The 17,018-nt window shown below is 32.9% G+C and overlaps 1 long non-coding RNA gene across 1 annotated transcript in view; it reads right to left on the reverse strand.

Moving 5' to 3' along the window:
- The window catches only part of LOC147827615 (uncharacterized), a 72,531-nt gene extending 56,511 nt beyond the window's left edge, over nucleotides 1-16,020 (reverse strand). Inside the window, exon 1 of the long non-coding RNA XR_015451949.1 lies at nucleotides 15,585-16,020. This is a non-coding gene — a long non-coding RNA (uncharacterized LOC147827615). The remainder of the gene's footprint in view (nucleotides 1-15,584) is intronic.
- Between the last annotated feature and the right edge of the window lie 998 nt (nucleotides 16,021-17,018).

Below are 17,018 nucleotides of genomic sequence, written 5' to 3' on the forward strand. Positions count from 1 at the left end.
GTACTATTATAATGAAATAAAGAAATTTCTATTTATCCTTTGAACTCAATCTCCATTGTCTCCTTCATAAAGAATTTTCATTTCCAAATGAACTTTAGAAAGAATAAAAGGACAAAAAGTAATTTCATCTGATTTAACTTATGTGTGACATTTTTAACTTTGGGAAAACATGAAGATATTGAGGAATTATCACTTATTAAAATAAAGTGAATTTTTAATATTTGACCACAATGGTACATTGAAATATATTTAAAGAAGTTTTCATGTAGCATATCAACTTCGGTTTCTGAAACAATGTGAAACAGTACAAATTCCAGGTTTTTTATCTGAATCTTGTATAGTCCACCTGTGCTCTTGCCCTTGATCTTTCATGAAGTCACTTGTTTGGCAGCATGAAACAGTTTTATTCAGATATTTAGTAAAAGGCGAAAGATTTATACGATCTGAAGGGAAATCAGAGTATATTCAGATATTTAGTAAATCCATCATATGTTTTAAAATATTTTCTAGTATATCATAAAATTTAAATTTTTATAATCTCAGCTAGCATGAGTAGATATTACAAAAATATTGTTGTTTTCTTTTCCCTCCAAAAACATGAACTTTATCAGCCTAACATGGGTAAGACATCCTTTTGCAAATACTGTGGTTGTAATTATGTTTCCATATGTGAAACATATATGTGGTCTCCATTTTCAAAAGATTGTGGTAAGTAGTAATATATCATGAGATTACCGCATGATGGGATCTGGGTAATGTATGCTTCCCTCTCTTAAGGACTCCTGGTGGATCCTACATTCCTTTCTCATAAGCCTGGGAACCATGGAAGAGAACTCTGGAGGGAATTCTACTACTGCAGCACTAACCAATTAGAATTGGCATGGACTTTTTATCCTTGTATTAAGTAAATAATAATAACAACAATACTATTACAAGCCCAGACAACAAAAAGTAAACCAAAACATTTTCTAGGAAATAGATTATGGACAAGGAAGAAGGCTATGCTGTAACACCAACAGGAAATGTGTAACTGCTCTAAGCTAAAAGTCACTTCCCTTTTCCATGTTGGGAAAGCTGAAAGTCTAGCTTTTTACTAGAAACATAATCTTCTAGGTAGGATAATTGTGCAAGTATATTCGATGATTTTTAACACTTGTAAATTTTTGCTCTGGATTTAAATTTTTGTTTACCAACTTGTATTAATAACTGCATGTCTTTTGATTCTTCACAACTGCCCTCTACTATATATTATTATTTGCAATTCATGATTAATGAAAATCTTTGAATCAGCGATTCTCTGGGCATTATATCTTTCTTGATCAATATTAAAGTGCTTTGTTTGCTATAAAGATCTTTACTGAAATATTAATAAATGTAAGTGACTAGACCTTAGCTCAATTCTAAATATCAGTTTATAGGTGGACAAGTACATGAATTCTGACCCTTTTGAATTCTAATGACATCTATAACAGATGCCAAACTGCATTAATCAGTTTCATCTCTCATCAGACAGGTCTGATTTTAATCTTTCTATCGTACGACCTGGTTAAATGTCAAAATTTCAATCTCATCCGCTTATGTTGCAGTTAACTTGATGGTAAATTCTATTGTTAATGGTTGAGTTAATAGAGAAAACTTTTACAAAGGGGATTTGATATTCAGCTAATGATTGACATATGTCAGGTTGGTAATTGATGTACTCTTAATATACTGAAACATCTTAAATATGACATAAATTTCATATTGTATTTTCAATATGTTGCTATGATATGCTCTCACTTTTCATAGCACCTCTAGATTTAATTCTTTCAAAAATATATTCTACAGATGGAGACCTTTTAAATAGCTTTAGCAATTAGTCATCTACCTTCCATATTTCCATAACCTCAAGCATACTAAAGCCATGCCACAACTTTATTTTTATCTTTATTTTCTTTTTAAAGCATTTCTGAGAACCAGTTTTCTCAAAAAGATTAATACAAAAGGAGCTTATTGGTCACTGAAATTGTTTTCAAAGCTTGAGTTTTTCCTTTTTTATTTTCATTTCCTTCAAAATTTTTAGGGTGGGTATATCTTCTTACTGGTAACTTAAACAATGAGAAGAAATATGTAAACAAATTCATTATGGTATTGTTAAACTGTGCCTTGTGTATCTCTCCTTTCAACTGCCATGCATTATTCTCCCAAATCTTTTTGTTGTTTGAGATAAGGTCTCATTATGTAGGCCAAGATGGCCCTGAATTCAAGATTGTCTTGCTCAGCCTCCTGAATGCAGAAATTATAGACATATGACACCACATCCAGTCAACCTTTTCTTTTATAGACTTTTTCTGCCATAAAGTGTTCCACATCTCTTTGGATATTTTAGTTGGATGGTCCTTAGTTTTGAGACATGAGCTAAAATGCCAAATCAAGAAAAAAGTCTGCTTAGCATCTTGTTACATAAGCAATAAAAGAAAGACCAAGGAAATGTAAACATGTAAAATTAATGAGGTAGCTCTAGAATGGCACTATTTTTTGGTTCTAAATATCCAATGGCAAAGCATAGCACAGGTCACTTTGAGTGCTGCTACAGTTTGGATGTTAAATGTCCCCAGAAGTCCATGTGTTAAGGGTTTGATCTACAGGTCACACTATGGGTGGAACGCTCAAGAGTTGGGGCCTAATAGGGGAGGGTTGAGGTCATTGAGGCCGTGCCCCTAAAGGAGATCAAGGGAACCCTTGTTTTTCCTCTCCTTTGCACCCTGCCTTTTGACATGAGCAATTTTGCTCTGCTCTACTTTCACTAGGGATTTTTGCCTTGCTACCAAACCAAAGGCACCAGATCAAACAATCATGGACAACAACCTCCAAAACCCTGAGCCAAAACAAATCTTTTCTCTTCATAGGTTGATTTATCACAGGTATTTCTTACAGCACTGATAAAATACATAAAGGACCAGATAATAAATCTGGAAGGAATATCAGCAATAACAAATATTTGACCAATGTTGTTCACAGAGGTCAAACTTTTGTCAAACGGGTTTATATTGATTGTATCTATCCATAGGATGATGAACACATTGTATCATGAGGTTAAGTTGCCCATATCTAAAGAAAGTTATATAATAGGAAATGCCAAAATTTACTCTAACATGAGTATAATTCTAACCATAATGAGCCCAGTAACTCATTCAGAAAGAGCCTTGTGCAACTTAGAATGGTAGTATGCTTCTTGTGGGAGCTACATGTGATAGTGAAAAGTGTCATTATCTTTAACAATAAGCCACTGATGATAGAATAGCATAGTCTTTTCTATCTGACAGCTGACTGTGGCATAGTGAGTGCAGGTGGCAGAGGGCATCATAACAGGAAGAGGTGGAGAAGGTTGGCTAAAAGGAACAATAGGGGATTTTGCTGTAAAATAATTTGAAGAGCATGCCAAAATATTCAATCCATTAATATTTCAAAATGTTAAAACATACTGTTTAAGAAATAAAATGGAGGCCAGGGATTTAGTTCAGTGGTTCCAGCAAGGTCCAGAGTTCAATCCCGGTACCACAAAAAAATAAAATAAATGAAATGATTTACATATATAAAATTTAAATAACAACTTTGTCATTGTTATAGATGTAATAGTCTTATGTATAGCATTGGTTCAGGGTTTTTTGCTTCAGTGAAACCTTACTAATCCATTCACATAAATATATATGTATGTATATATATATATTTTGTATTATGTATACATATAAATTTTGTTATAGATAATTTAAACTATATGCATGTTAGACAAAATAATATATAGAACTCATATGTACCTGTTACCCATTTAATGAATCAACATCTGTCAATTCTGTTTCATGCATACCTTCCTATATTCCTGACCTCCTCATTTGATAATTTTACGTATGCTGAAATACTTGAAAAGATTTTACTTCAGTGGAACTGATATCCAAAATTATGAATGTTCTCAATAAGATATTTTTGATATAAATAGCAGTTAATAAGCTTTACCCTGGCTTGCAATTCCAATTCAACTTCTTTGGACAAATCAAAAAACTTATTTGATCCTCGGACAATAAATTTAATAAAACTTATTGTTTGGAGCCAATTTTGAATGTTGACTGAGACTGTCAGAAGTAACAAATAATCTTCTTTATATAGCTTGATGCTGAGTAGGCTTAAACAGCCTCTGCCTCTTGAATGCAATGTAATTATAAGACATGATTACAACTGATTATAATCAATCAGCATAGTCTTAAGTGTAATTTATATTGCTGCAGCTGTGGTTAGATTAAATCATCACATAGGATACAATTTCTAGTAGATATGTGGAATTTGAACAAACCCAAATACAGTAAACTCATAATACTATAAATGCATAGTAAATTTTGTCAATTTTCTAATACTTTAGAACTCTTTTTATTACAAAATAAGTTTTCCCTCTGCAGAAGTTAGTCTTGATTTGAAAGGAAAAAAAGCTCGTTTCACCATATTTGGCAGATATGACTTCTGGCTGTTGATTTTGCCATTGCTAATATTTTTCATGTAATATATTATTAAATGCAAAGAAAAAAAGAATATTTCACTACAGTTATGAAGATACTCCCCCATAGTGATGACGAATCAAATAGGAGATTGTTAACTTGTTTTCAATCTCTATGATGTAATTTTAATCTTCATCTTAGAGTTGAAACTCAGATTCATCAAACATATCTCTGCAGAAGTAAAGGAGATTTAGATTCAGTCCTTCTCTTAATCAACCCACAGCGTGGATGGGACTTTGAGACAACAAAGGGTATACATTTAGACAGTGTGAATCAGTTTTCCTTCACTATAACACACATACGACATATCAGCTTATGAAGAGGAAAGGTCTACCTGGGATCTCAGTTTGAAGGCTTTAGTCAGTGACTGATTTGTCCCATTCCTCTGGTGCCTATCATGAGGCAGCCCATTAGGAAGGGAACACGAGGCATGAGGTGCATCAAAGTCACTCACTTCTGGGTGGTAGGGATTTGAGAACAGAACAAGAGGAAGAAGGGCAGACCCTAGTTCCACTGCTTCATTTGAAGACGTGCCCCAGTGATCTGAAGACCTCTCGATGGGCCCCGTTTCTGACTTTTTTTCACCACTTCTCAGTAGCTTCAAGCTGAGAACACCTGGGCCTTCAGTGGACATTGCAGAGCAGGTGTACAGCAGATATAATACTTTAAACCCAGCACAATTAGAAAGATGAAAGTAGCTTGTTGAGTGCTGAGTAGAAAAGGGGAAAAACATGAATATCTCTTTTACCATTCACCTGTCCCATTTATTGGTATTTATTTGTAAAGTTGACTTCTGTGAGATTTAATCATAGAGATGAAAGAGGACAAACAATTACACTTTTTCCAGTATAGGGCTGCTGTGAGGATCAAAAGATAGGGTTAATATAAGTTCTTTGAACTACATTAAAAAGTACTAATGACATTCTAAAATGATGATTATAATATAATTGATTCAAATTTTTCCTTGAGCTAAGTGTTCCCATAAAACAAATTATGTCTTAAAATTTCAACACACAGTATTTTCTCCACGTAATATGTCTTCTTAGAATAATACAATTAACATAACCCTGACCATTTTTTAATCAGTCTCTAGAAAGTATTTTTTTTTCATGTAATTGAGCCAAATAACCTGAAAGTGTGCAAAGTAGCTCTGGCAGGCTGGAGATGCAGATGCTTGGCTGGAATACAAGTTCACAACCAAGTAAGAAAATATAATGATGTAAAGTCTCAAAAAATATGCATTCAGCTTCCAAAGTTAAAATTCTGCACTATTTTGTGCAGACTTACAAAGCATTGTTAAAATCAAAGTAAATACTCAGCTATTTTTTCTTTTAAATTCTTGTCATTGAAAAAGTAGCTTCAACTATCAAAAAAGATGAGGTTATATCATTGAAAATTTATAGCAATCAGATCTACTTTCAGCATCAGTAGTTTCTAGTGTATATTTAAGTTGTTCGTGTGCTTGTCTTAATGTTTCAAATGGAACAATATTTTTTTCTGAATAATAATGCATCAGCTTTTTCTGAATATAAAAATGTAGTCTTAAAAAGAATAGTGATATTGATTTTGACACTGATTACATTTTAAAAATCAAAAAAAAAAATAATAACTCTCACTAAGCTACAACACATGGATTCTTGTTGAAAATCAAACTCATGAACTATTGATATACTCCCAGGTAAACACTAGGTTGTTTGGAAAGAAGATTGGTGGGAGCAATACAAAGGTCATAAATACAAAATCTACAGAGGCCATCTGTCAGGAGATATTAAAAAATTACCTGCATTTTCATAAATATTTCATCTGTGCTACTTCATTGAAGTATTATGTTCTTTAAATAAAGATTACCAAATAATTCCACTCAAGTCTGTACTATTTTGTAATAGTGAACTCAACAATAAATTACTTTTCAGAAGGTTCTTGCCCACACTTTTGTTTTAAAATGTGGAAGTATAAAAATACTGAGTAGTGGCTCTTTCTTCCTGGGTGAGTTTCAGAGAAGTTCACATTGTCCCTGGGTAAGCAGGAGGTGGTAGGAATACATGCCAAGGTCGCCCACATGCTGTGGTGGTTGCCTTGGACTCCTCCAGGCTAGGCTCCTCATCTCACGAAAGCTTTATAGACTGAAGGTAGTATGCAGATGCAAACACCAGAGAAAGCAGATAATTCAACCCCAAACCAGCCTCTGGGGAGTCCCCTGGCCCTCGTAGTCACCTAGGTAAAATTTCAAGGATGATGAGTGGGAAGAGTTAGAATCTGAAAGATTGATAAGTTCTCAGCATACCCTGTGCTATCCAAAATGAAAAGGAAAAATGAGATACTCCTTACTTTCTAGTCATTATCTAGTTACTACTTAATACCCGAGGAATACAAAAGGAAGTTCAAATCAGTTATGGCAAATAATAAAGCAGTATTTGTATACATTTTTGGCAGCACAGTTTACACTTTTCTGAAATTTTATTACTCTTCCATAACATATTTATTTTCCCCTTATAAAACAAGGGTTCTTTCCTGCCTATCTCTCTTCTCCAGCCTTTATTCTTCCCTTCCCTACCTCCCCAGTTCCTCCTCCGCTATACGAGCCTCTCACTCTACCCAATTTTTCCTTCTGCCTGGCTCAACAAATGCTTGTTGATTTCACAGGTATAGCAAAGGAAAAATAATAGATGCTAGTCAGATCTGAATTTTGAAAGGGAACATGAATGAGTTTTTTAATGTAAATATTGCATGGGAAATACACTAAATATTGTATGGGAAATATAATAAAAGCCAATTCATTGTTTATCTGCAATTCAAATTTAACTGGACACCATGAATTTTATCTGACAACTTTCCATTACTTCCTTTTTGTATTCACTTTGAGATATTTTTTTCTCCTTGTCTTATTCTAGCTACTAAAAGGAACATTGACTTTTGTGGAATATACATTATTTTATTTTATTTTTAAATTATCCTAATAAGACAACATAAAAGGCCTTTAAATATGTTAACCTCTGGATTCAAACACACAAGCAGGACACTTTTTCAATGCCTGTGAAATTAAGATTCACACTTTAATTTTCTATACAAAAGCTAGGTCAGTAGGCCTCCCTGTGGCTATTTCACAAACATAATACTAACTCAACTCCAATTAAGATAAGAAGAATTTCTTTGATAGAAGTTCAGGCTAGATTTTAAAAGTCTAGAAATCTATTATATGTTTCATCACTCTTACTTGAGGTGAACATAAAGGTCACTCTTGTGTCAACCTCAGTATCCACTCCATTTCAGCCCGGCCTAATTATCATACTTCACATCAAAACCCAAGCTAAGTTAATGATACAGTATTTTAGTTATCTGCTCCTCCATAGTAAACCACCCCAAAACTTAGTGGTTCAAAAGGCCAGATATCTTATTTTCTCACAATCCTAAAATCTGAGTCAGCCTCAGCTGAGCAGCTGTTTTGCTCATTGGCTGACTGGTAATCTATGGGATGGACTTATTCACATGGGAGAATGGTGAGTGTCTAGCTTTGTTTGCACCTGGGGACAGATGCATTTTTCTTGCCACATGTCTTTTGGAAACCGTTTTCCTTAATCTGACCCCTTTACGTGCAACTGTAGGTGTATTCCCAGCAAAGCAGCTGGCATTCTTGGTTACTCAGAATTCTTAAGCATGCAGAACTGGAGGCCTTTATAAAGCAAAACTAAACTCCTACTTGAGCGAATGCCATTACCACACATTCTGTTGCATAAAGCAAATCCTAGGCCTAATGAAAGTCAAAGGGAATTCCTGAAATTATAGCTTATTTGGAGCAATCAGTGTTAACAGACAGCCACATACGGTTTTGGTCACAGATCAGGTCCAGAAAAAATAAATTAGTCAAGTTTTGATTGTGCTATTATTTAAATATTTTACATCACTTATCATTTCTTCATTTTCTAATTAAATATCTAAACATAAGCAACAGATGAAGCAACTTCAGGGTCAGGTACACCATGTGGTTAAACTCTAGATTCCTGTTGTTTAGATATTGGGTATGTGTACTTAGTTATTTTATTGTGGTATAAGTCACATACAGACAATCACACAAATGTTAGTGGCCTAAACCCATGGATTCTACGTGTGTACATTATTGTATATGGACTAACTATACGAAAAAGTGGCATATTTATAGCATTGTAGGGGGCTCCCTGTGCTCCTCCTCTTTCAACTTCCCTAAAGTAACTGCTATTATGATGTTAACACCATTGATGAATTTTGCCTATTTTGGCTGAAAATATTTGTCTATTTTGATAAGTGTCCATAAGGACATGAAAATAATGTGCATTGTACAATTATTAATTGTAGATTTTTGTATAGGTCAATCAGGTAGAATTGGTTAATAATACTTCTCAAAACATGGATACACTTACAATTTGTTCTGCTTGTTTCATAAGTTATTTACAGGAGTGAATTAACATGTCCGAGTATGTTTGTACATTTGTGTATGTATTCTTTTACTCCCATTAACTTTGCTCTATAAATTTTGAAGTTATTTTATTAAGTAAATGCATACGGTTTGGAGATGCTTTAATTACTTCTTTGCTGAATCTTTTATTCTACCTTTCTTTAACTACAGTGAGTAAAATGTGCTAGGTAAAACAACTTTGTGTTGCTAGAACAAACATTAGAATCACCTGGAGCATTTTATGTTATAAAATTGGAAATGTGGATGTTTCCCTACTTGTACAGTTTAAGTACCCTGTAAGATGACAAATGCATGATATAGCTTCTGAAGTACCAAAACTAAACAAATTGCTCTTCCTTTCACTTTGGATGCTTTTCAGTTGTACAGCTGTGGCTACACTTCAGCACTGATCACAGGTGTTCCATACCATCTTGTCTCTAAACAAGTAAATGGTAGCCATTTCCAGCTTATTTCAAAGCCAACTTAAACATCCCCTGGGTTCCTCACATGAGCAGATGTACAGTTCCCTACAAAATTCAGCTCAAGTGAAAGGGATTTTTACATATAAATGGTGAAATATCCAAGTGTCATTTGCTGGAAGATTTTTTCTTACACTTTTCTGACCACAATGCCAATAAATCATCTTACGTATAGATTAACATAATCACCATCAAGTAAGCATGGGATGTATTTTCTTAGAAGTGTTCAGTAAAATTAAATATAATGACTCAGTTAATTGTAGAGAATACATTTTACTCATATATGTTGATAATTGCAATTTGCTATTTTTAAGAGTGTTAAAATATGAAACTTCAAAATGTTATTGGTACAAATTTTATAAGAAAAGGAATGGTACCTTCACATTTGGAATGATTATAACATTTCATGATTTAATAAAATTACAGTAATTGTAAATTTTATTCAAGAAAAAGATGGGTGTTAGGCTGTATGAAATCTGGTCAGAGTTCTGCCATTATCCTTATGAATATCTAGTGAAGCAATTGACTTCTTGGAGATATGATTATCACTTAATGCCATGGACATGTGTCCTTAAATATAAAATGTGAGACTACGATAATGTTTTTATTAGTCACAGTAACAAAAATTGAAAAAGAACAACCCTTGAAAAAAATACTAACCTTCGTGACGTAATGGAGATGTGATGTGAGAAAAAAATGACTTTTTTGAAATTCAAAATTTTATTTATAATTCATAGGAAATAGAATCATAGTGTACATGAAAGAAAACTCTTAGAAAATAATGTCAAGTTAAACTAGTGAGGTGAGAAATATAAGCATCCTAAGATCATCATTACTTATGAAAGGAAGTCAATAGATATTATGAATAGAGACAAATAATTAAATTACCCTGTGAAGTTATACTTATGAAGATAATCCCTAAAACAAAAATGTAAATCTCCCAAATTAAAAAACACACAAACGTAGAGAAAAAGAAGCAGAAATAAAGAAAAAGTAGATGAAAAACAAAATACTAAATGAAACTTGAAGGCATTAAAAATGTGAATTTGACTATATTTATACATAGTTTAATTTCAAAGTTGTAAGAGAAAAATAACTTGGCCCTTTAGTAAGAGAAACATGGCTTACAAAGTCCTTACATGGAAGCACAGCGTGATGATTTCAATCACAATTTGGGTTAATTAACTGGTCCTATAGTACTTTGTAAAGGTTAACTGTAAGGAAAATGTAACTAGTAATTTTAAATTCCTTTGCTCATCTATTCGCTAGTTCTCTGAAGTGAAATAATATCAAGGTGGAAAAATGTAGGCCACTGAATAAGGGAGGTCCTCTCTTCTATTTTATCCATGATCATCTATGGAAACATGACTACTGCCTGACATTTGGAGAAAGAAATTGCTTAAAAAGCTGCAAGCACTACTTAGGAGTCAGTTAGTTGTTCCTGACAATGCAATAGCAAACTAGCATCATGCCCTGGAATTAGCAGGGTTCTCAGGCCCAGTTCTGACCTTCCATTGCCCCAGTGGCCCTCCTGTTGATTAGTTCTGCCTATCTCCAGAATGCAAGTTTCTGTGAAAACTGAGAAATTTTTTCTGACTGCTCTAAGGAGAAAGAAATCAACTTCATATAGGTATGTTTAAGCCTGTTTAAAGAACAGTCTTTTCTAATGTATACCAAATAATGTAGTGGATTTTTGTTTGCTTACCAAAGATTTACACTTAACAAAGTGTGTATACATGATGTGAGATTTGTTTAGTTCAAAAATTATTTACTAAATGCTTCCTGATATACTAGATAGGTTCCACGTGGGAGTATAAAAGGACTAGTGGGTGGCTTCAACATTCAACTTTTTGCAGTATAGCTTGTCTTCTAATTGTTTATACTCCTTTTGTACAAGATGTGATTGAAAAACATAGTGGTTGTCTAAATTTAAAAATGTTATTACAGTAAAAGACACATAGCCACTAATCATCTTCAAAATACTCACACTTCCAAAACACTTATCCCATCATTCTTGTCACTTTCTGAAGCAGTTCTGGAAGACTTCTTTCATGAATGTCTTTAGTTGCACCATTTAGTCTGCCTCAATGGCATGAATCAATTCAAAACATTTACCTTTCATGGTTATTTTGTCTTTGGGGAAAACGCCAGATAAGGCAAGGTGCCAGATCCAGTGAAGAAGGTAAATGAGGATACTCTTAATTTACTTTCCACTGGATGGTATTCAGTAGGAACATTCACCACATTTTGTATCACAACTCATATTAATAGTTGCAGAAGAGAAAGTCCAGAAATGTACTAATAAAAGAATTTAAGCAAAAAATAAAATAAAATAAAAAAATAAAGCAACAGAAGGAGGAAAAAAAAAGTCGCAAGAAAGATGAGTAATGATAAGTATGTTCAAAGAGAAAGGGAGTGTTTTGAGAGATTAATGGCAATATGTCTTACACTACAACAAAAATTTTTATTTAATTATTCATCATATATTTTAATTATATTGCATATATGACCTGTCTTACTTAAATATCTTCTTTTCTAAATATTGGTAGGTGTATCCAATTAGTTTAATTTCATTTTATACAAACATGCATATTACTTATTAACATAGATAATAATTATCATAACAACTGCATGTGTTTAACGTTGTGCTGGGCTTGTTTAAAGAAAAGAAAATCTCATTCATTCATCAAAACTATCTCCTTGATAAATCTGAGGAAAGTGAATAATCCTAGATGACTCAGGTATAATGTATGAGACAGGTTTACAATCTTTAGGATTTCAAGTTTTACGTTCTTTCTCTATTTTGTAACTTTATTGCAGACTATGGATGACTGTGAGTTTCTAGAATGTTTTAGTAAGAAAATATCCCTGAGTAACTATAACACTAAAATTTGAATCTTGAATTCAAATTTGGCTCTGCAATGTTCATACTAGGTGATCTCAGACAAACCACTTAAGATTTCTGTACTTTAGATTTCTCAATAATAGAAAGTGTTTATCTCATAGTATTCTGATTAGCTATTATTTGTACATTTAGTATAAAAAGGTCTTACTAAATTCATTACACACTAACTCTAATTAATACTAAATAAAAATAAACTTTGATAGAACCTCAGTTTGATTATGAGGGGATTTCACAGTTTTCTTGTAAAGATTAAATAATACTACCAAGACGAAATGCTTAGATTAGTGCCAATAAACAGAGGTGTTATAGTATTCCAGTATAACACACACCATGGTATTAATCTCATAACGTGGCTCATATAGAAACCAAATATTTTTGGGGTATTTTCCTTAGACTTATTTCAAAGCATAACACTATTCTGTCCACACACAATGATAGAGAAATAGGAAGAATACTTTTGGAGACAAAACTGATCTGAGTAGCTTTGTTAAATGGAGTTTGTTAAACAAATTATAATTTAAAACCAAAGACAAATCATCTCTGCCAAGTATATGAAAAGATGGTAATATTCAAGGGGCACTTTTCTTAATCAGCAAATAAAGAATGTTGAATTAGCTTATTTGTAAGGTCCAACTAAATTCAACTGTTTTTTTCCTAGTCACATTGATCAGTCTACATTGTTAATAGTAAAATACTCAAATTTCCAGAATTTAGAAGCAGGAGATGTACTTGGAATACATAGGCACAGGGCTAGAAATTTCTAGATGGCTTGTCTTGAACTGTGTTTGCACAGGAGACACAAACTAGGATTCATGCAGATTGAATGAAGTTGAAGTCTGTAGAAATCTAACATCTTTTAAATCATCTCCCAGCACTGATAATATAGTACAATTAAATATATCTTTGATTACACTCTGCTGTATGTATGCTTTAAAATAAAATATTGACTATTTCATAATAATTTATAACTACTAATTTGTTACTAAAACATAGAGAAATGGCAATGAAGGTTAGAGAGAAACAATATTCAGCCACAATGTGCACACTGATATGTTAGGTGCTACCAGTAAAGTCACTGAATTGCTTTCTCCTCAAATTTTCAGCTATATAATGATAGACATGTACAGACAAATCTCTGAGGCCCAATCTACTCTAACCTTTCACCCGAAATTTCAGATTCATTTATACATATATACTCTATTCATAAATGTAATTTATACTACTCATTCTATTTTTATTAACTGAACAATTTTATATTTAGCAAAGAAACTAATTAAATATCACACATTTTATTATCAGTCCTAAATGAAAAAAAAAAGACTATAAGAGGCATAAGCATATTGGTTAAAAATAATTTATCATTCCTCAAAATGGTCCTTTGGTATATTTTTGTGCCCTTAAATGAGACATTTTAGATCATAGATCAAAGCTAAATCTTCATTCCCCTTTCATTGAAATTGTGTTGTTATCTCCTATCTGCATTACAGCAGACCAATGATAGTTTTTTATGAGTATATGTTTAGATCCTTACACTTATGATTAAATAAAATGTGTCTGTGACTAAAGAGATATTGTATATCCTGAGGAAATAACTATCTGCACACATAAAGCAGCAAGAGAGAGCATATTATGTTCAATTGAACATTTGCTTTATTGAACCAGAAAAGCATGTAGGACCCTGAAAACAATAAGATAATATTCTGGTTAATTAGAACTAAAGAAAGAGCTTCTCCGTTGTATTCTTATAACTCACATGTGTATGGTACTAATATTTAACTTGTCAGTCTAGATATTTGACAAAACAATCATATTAATGAGTCTTGGGCACTAATGAAAGAATGTGCCTGGCATACTTCCTCATGAAACCTTCTAGAGGTGTTCACAGTCTACGTTATCATATTAGCGATAATGTACATGTTGCTCTAAATAAATCGTGGCCATTTTAGTTCTAATTACCAATGTAAACTTGGCTAAATGTAAAGAAAAATATGCAAGTAGGATAAAATATATCTATGAAAATCCTATGATAATTAATTATAAGAGACTTTTAGGTCAAACATTGATTTTCTATAAATTCTTCACTCTTATCAAAGAACTGGTATATAGTAGAGACTAGATCAATAGTTACTGAAATGTGAAATAATTTAGCTAATTTCATACCAATCCATAAAGAATACAGTGAGGTGAGAAAAATCAAACATTTTCAAGCATCTTCAAAATTGACAGTTGGCAGAGTAGTATAACGAAGTGTGAAATATGTGAAGATTGTATGATATATCATGTAGTTATCATTATTGATTAACTTGAAGATTTATAGTGCCAAACTATCAATTTTCTTTAAAGCATATTCTTTCATTTTACAGTGCCAATTTTTCTATTCTGAATTGATTTTGTTTTGACATAATTCTGTGGTTATTTTGGCTTTATATAACTGAATTTTTCATTTATCTTTTTTTTTTTTTTTCATTTTCCAGCTAACTTCCCATTCTTTGCCAGGAAAGGCATGTGACCCTTTCAGGGGAAGAAATGGGAACAGCTGTCCTACCCAGTTTTATTGCCAATTTGAGTCTTTTTAGGCCAATTCAGGCTAGTGATGCTCTGGACAGCTCATGCACCAAAATTGAAAAGGTTTTTTGGTGTCATTTCTTAATATTTTTAAGAAAATGTATTTTATATATACATATATAATATATAAAATCTTCATTTTTTTCATGCTAAGCTTCATAGAACTGAAAATTTACAACAAGCGAGAGTTGCTGTCTGAAAAGTGTACTTTCTTCTCTATGCCACACTACTAGAGCTATTTTTCCACTGCAGTTTTCTCTTCTGAAGCTGAACAGCAGCTAGGTGAGTAATTATTAGAAGCACAGCAAGTTCCTGGATGCAGCAGCTTGGTGAAGAGCTTATTCTAAGGCATGCGAATGCATGTAGAGAGGAAAAAGGATTTCCAAAGCAAGCAGACCCCTTTGAAGAGTTGATACCCCTAAAGTGATCCCAAAGTGACACATTTAGCTGCCTGTGCTTCTCTTTGGAAAGTGCAATATGGTCTGTTCTAAAGCATATGATATAATAGCCACTTATTCAAAGGAATGGCTAAATGTAAAGACTCGAGTTCCCAAGAGAAATAAAATATTTTTCCAGTTATACACAGAACATTAGCTTGAGCTACAGCTATAATCAAAACTTTCTTTCTGAATTACAGTTAAGGAAAAAATTCATAAAACAAAGAAGCATGCATCACTTACCCAGAACTTCGCTACACTTCTCTTAAAGAGCATTTATGGATTCATTGCATTTTCTTCTTCCTCGCCCCAAGTGGCCATTGCTGTGCTATGCACTGGTGGGAAGGCAACCTTAAAAGGTGAGGGTTGTGCGAAAGTGACTTGTCTCAGTCTGCATTATTATACCCGAAGACCAAAATATTAGCGGTGCTTACATCCAGACCTCATCTACCCTCAAGTACTTAGGTTATAGAACTATGTATTGTAGAAAACAACAAGAAACTGGACTATAAAAGGGCACAGTGCTTTCTCAAACGTAATTACTTGTGGTCAGGGTGATTTACTCACTTTCATATTTACTTTTCCAAGGCTTTAGTCACAGGAGTACTTACTATTTTTCTAGGTCATGAGATTTAATTGCCATTTGCACCTTAGCATTAGCACGTAATTTTAGACTGTTAGTTTTTACACCACATGACCTTGAAGACATAGATGAATGCCGTTTGAAGATACTGAATGCCTAAAAAAATGATGTAGAGTTTTTGATACGAAGAACTGAAAGAAGTAGTTTGATTGAGGAATATTATTACCAACACTAAGAAGGGATACAGTGACTAATATGATACTGCGTTTCCCTGATGGCATAGTCTTTATTTCACAATTGTATTTTCTAATCTATTGCCTCACTGCCCTCTCCTGGGAGGAGGGTTACAAAATCAAGAGTGATTTGTTTGCACTGCAATGTTGAAATTTGGAACCACCATATTTGGGGATAGACTGGAAGTGGACTAAGGATTGGCTCCACTGGAATACAGAATATTGTCCCCTGAGGTAGACAAAATATTACGAGTGATAACATTAACTTTTGCCTCAAACTATATTCTAAAATGTTTTATCATAGGACCAGAGAAATGTGAAAGAATATTCTGGGACTAGTGTTCAGTAAAATAGGTGTGGAATAGGTGAGTGAGAGTGAGTGTGTTTCAGGTAGATATATTTTTATGAATACCAAAGGGAAAAAACAAACAATGCTGCTGAGATTCACTTAACTAACTACTGGATGTCAGTATTGCTCCATTATATAAAAATCTGAAGAAAACACCAATAAATCTGAATTTTTTTACAATAAAATAAATATATTAGAATTTTTATTTTTAGAAAGGATACAATAAAGACTTATTAAAAGAACTTTGTATCCAGCTTGTTTACTTCATCGTAGACTCAAAGTAGTAATAAGATTTTAAAATAAATCTGTTCTGGTACTTTAATTCACACATTGCAAAACAGTAAAACTAGGTGAGGAGAGAAGCAATGCTGTTAAACAATTGACTATTTACTCTATAAAGTATCTCAGAGCACAGTTTCCTAAAGTTATTTTTGAAGGTATTAAATTTCAAGTTATCTTATTAAAGAAAACAACTAAAATATATCATGAAAAGGACTCAAATAAATATATAT

This window comes from Heterocephalus glaber, unplaced genomic scaffold (assembly GCF_053883595.1).
Source record: "Heterocephalus glaber isolate CG9 unplaced genomic scaffold, H.glaber_assembly_v1.0 deba00001442, whole genome shotgun sequence".
Lineage (NCBI taxonomy): Eukaryota > Metazoa > Chordata > Mammalia > Rodentia > Bathyergidae > Heterocephalus > Heterocephalus glaber.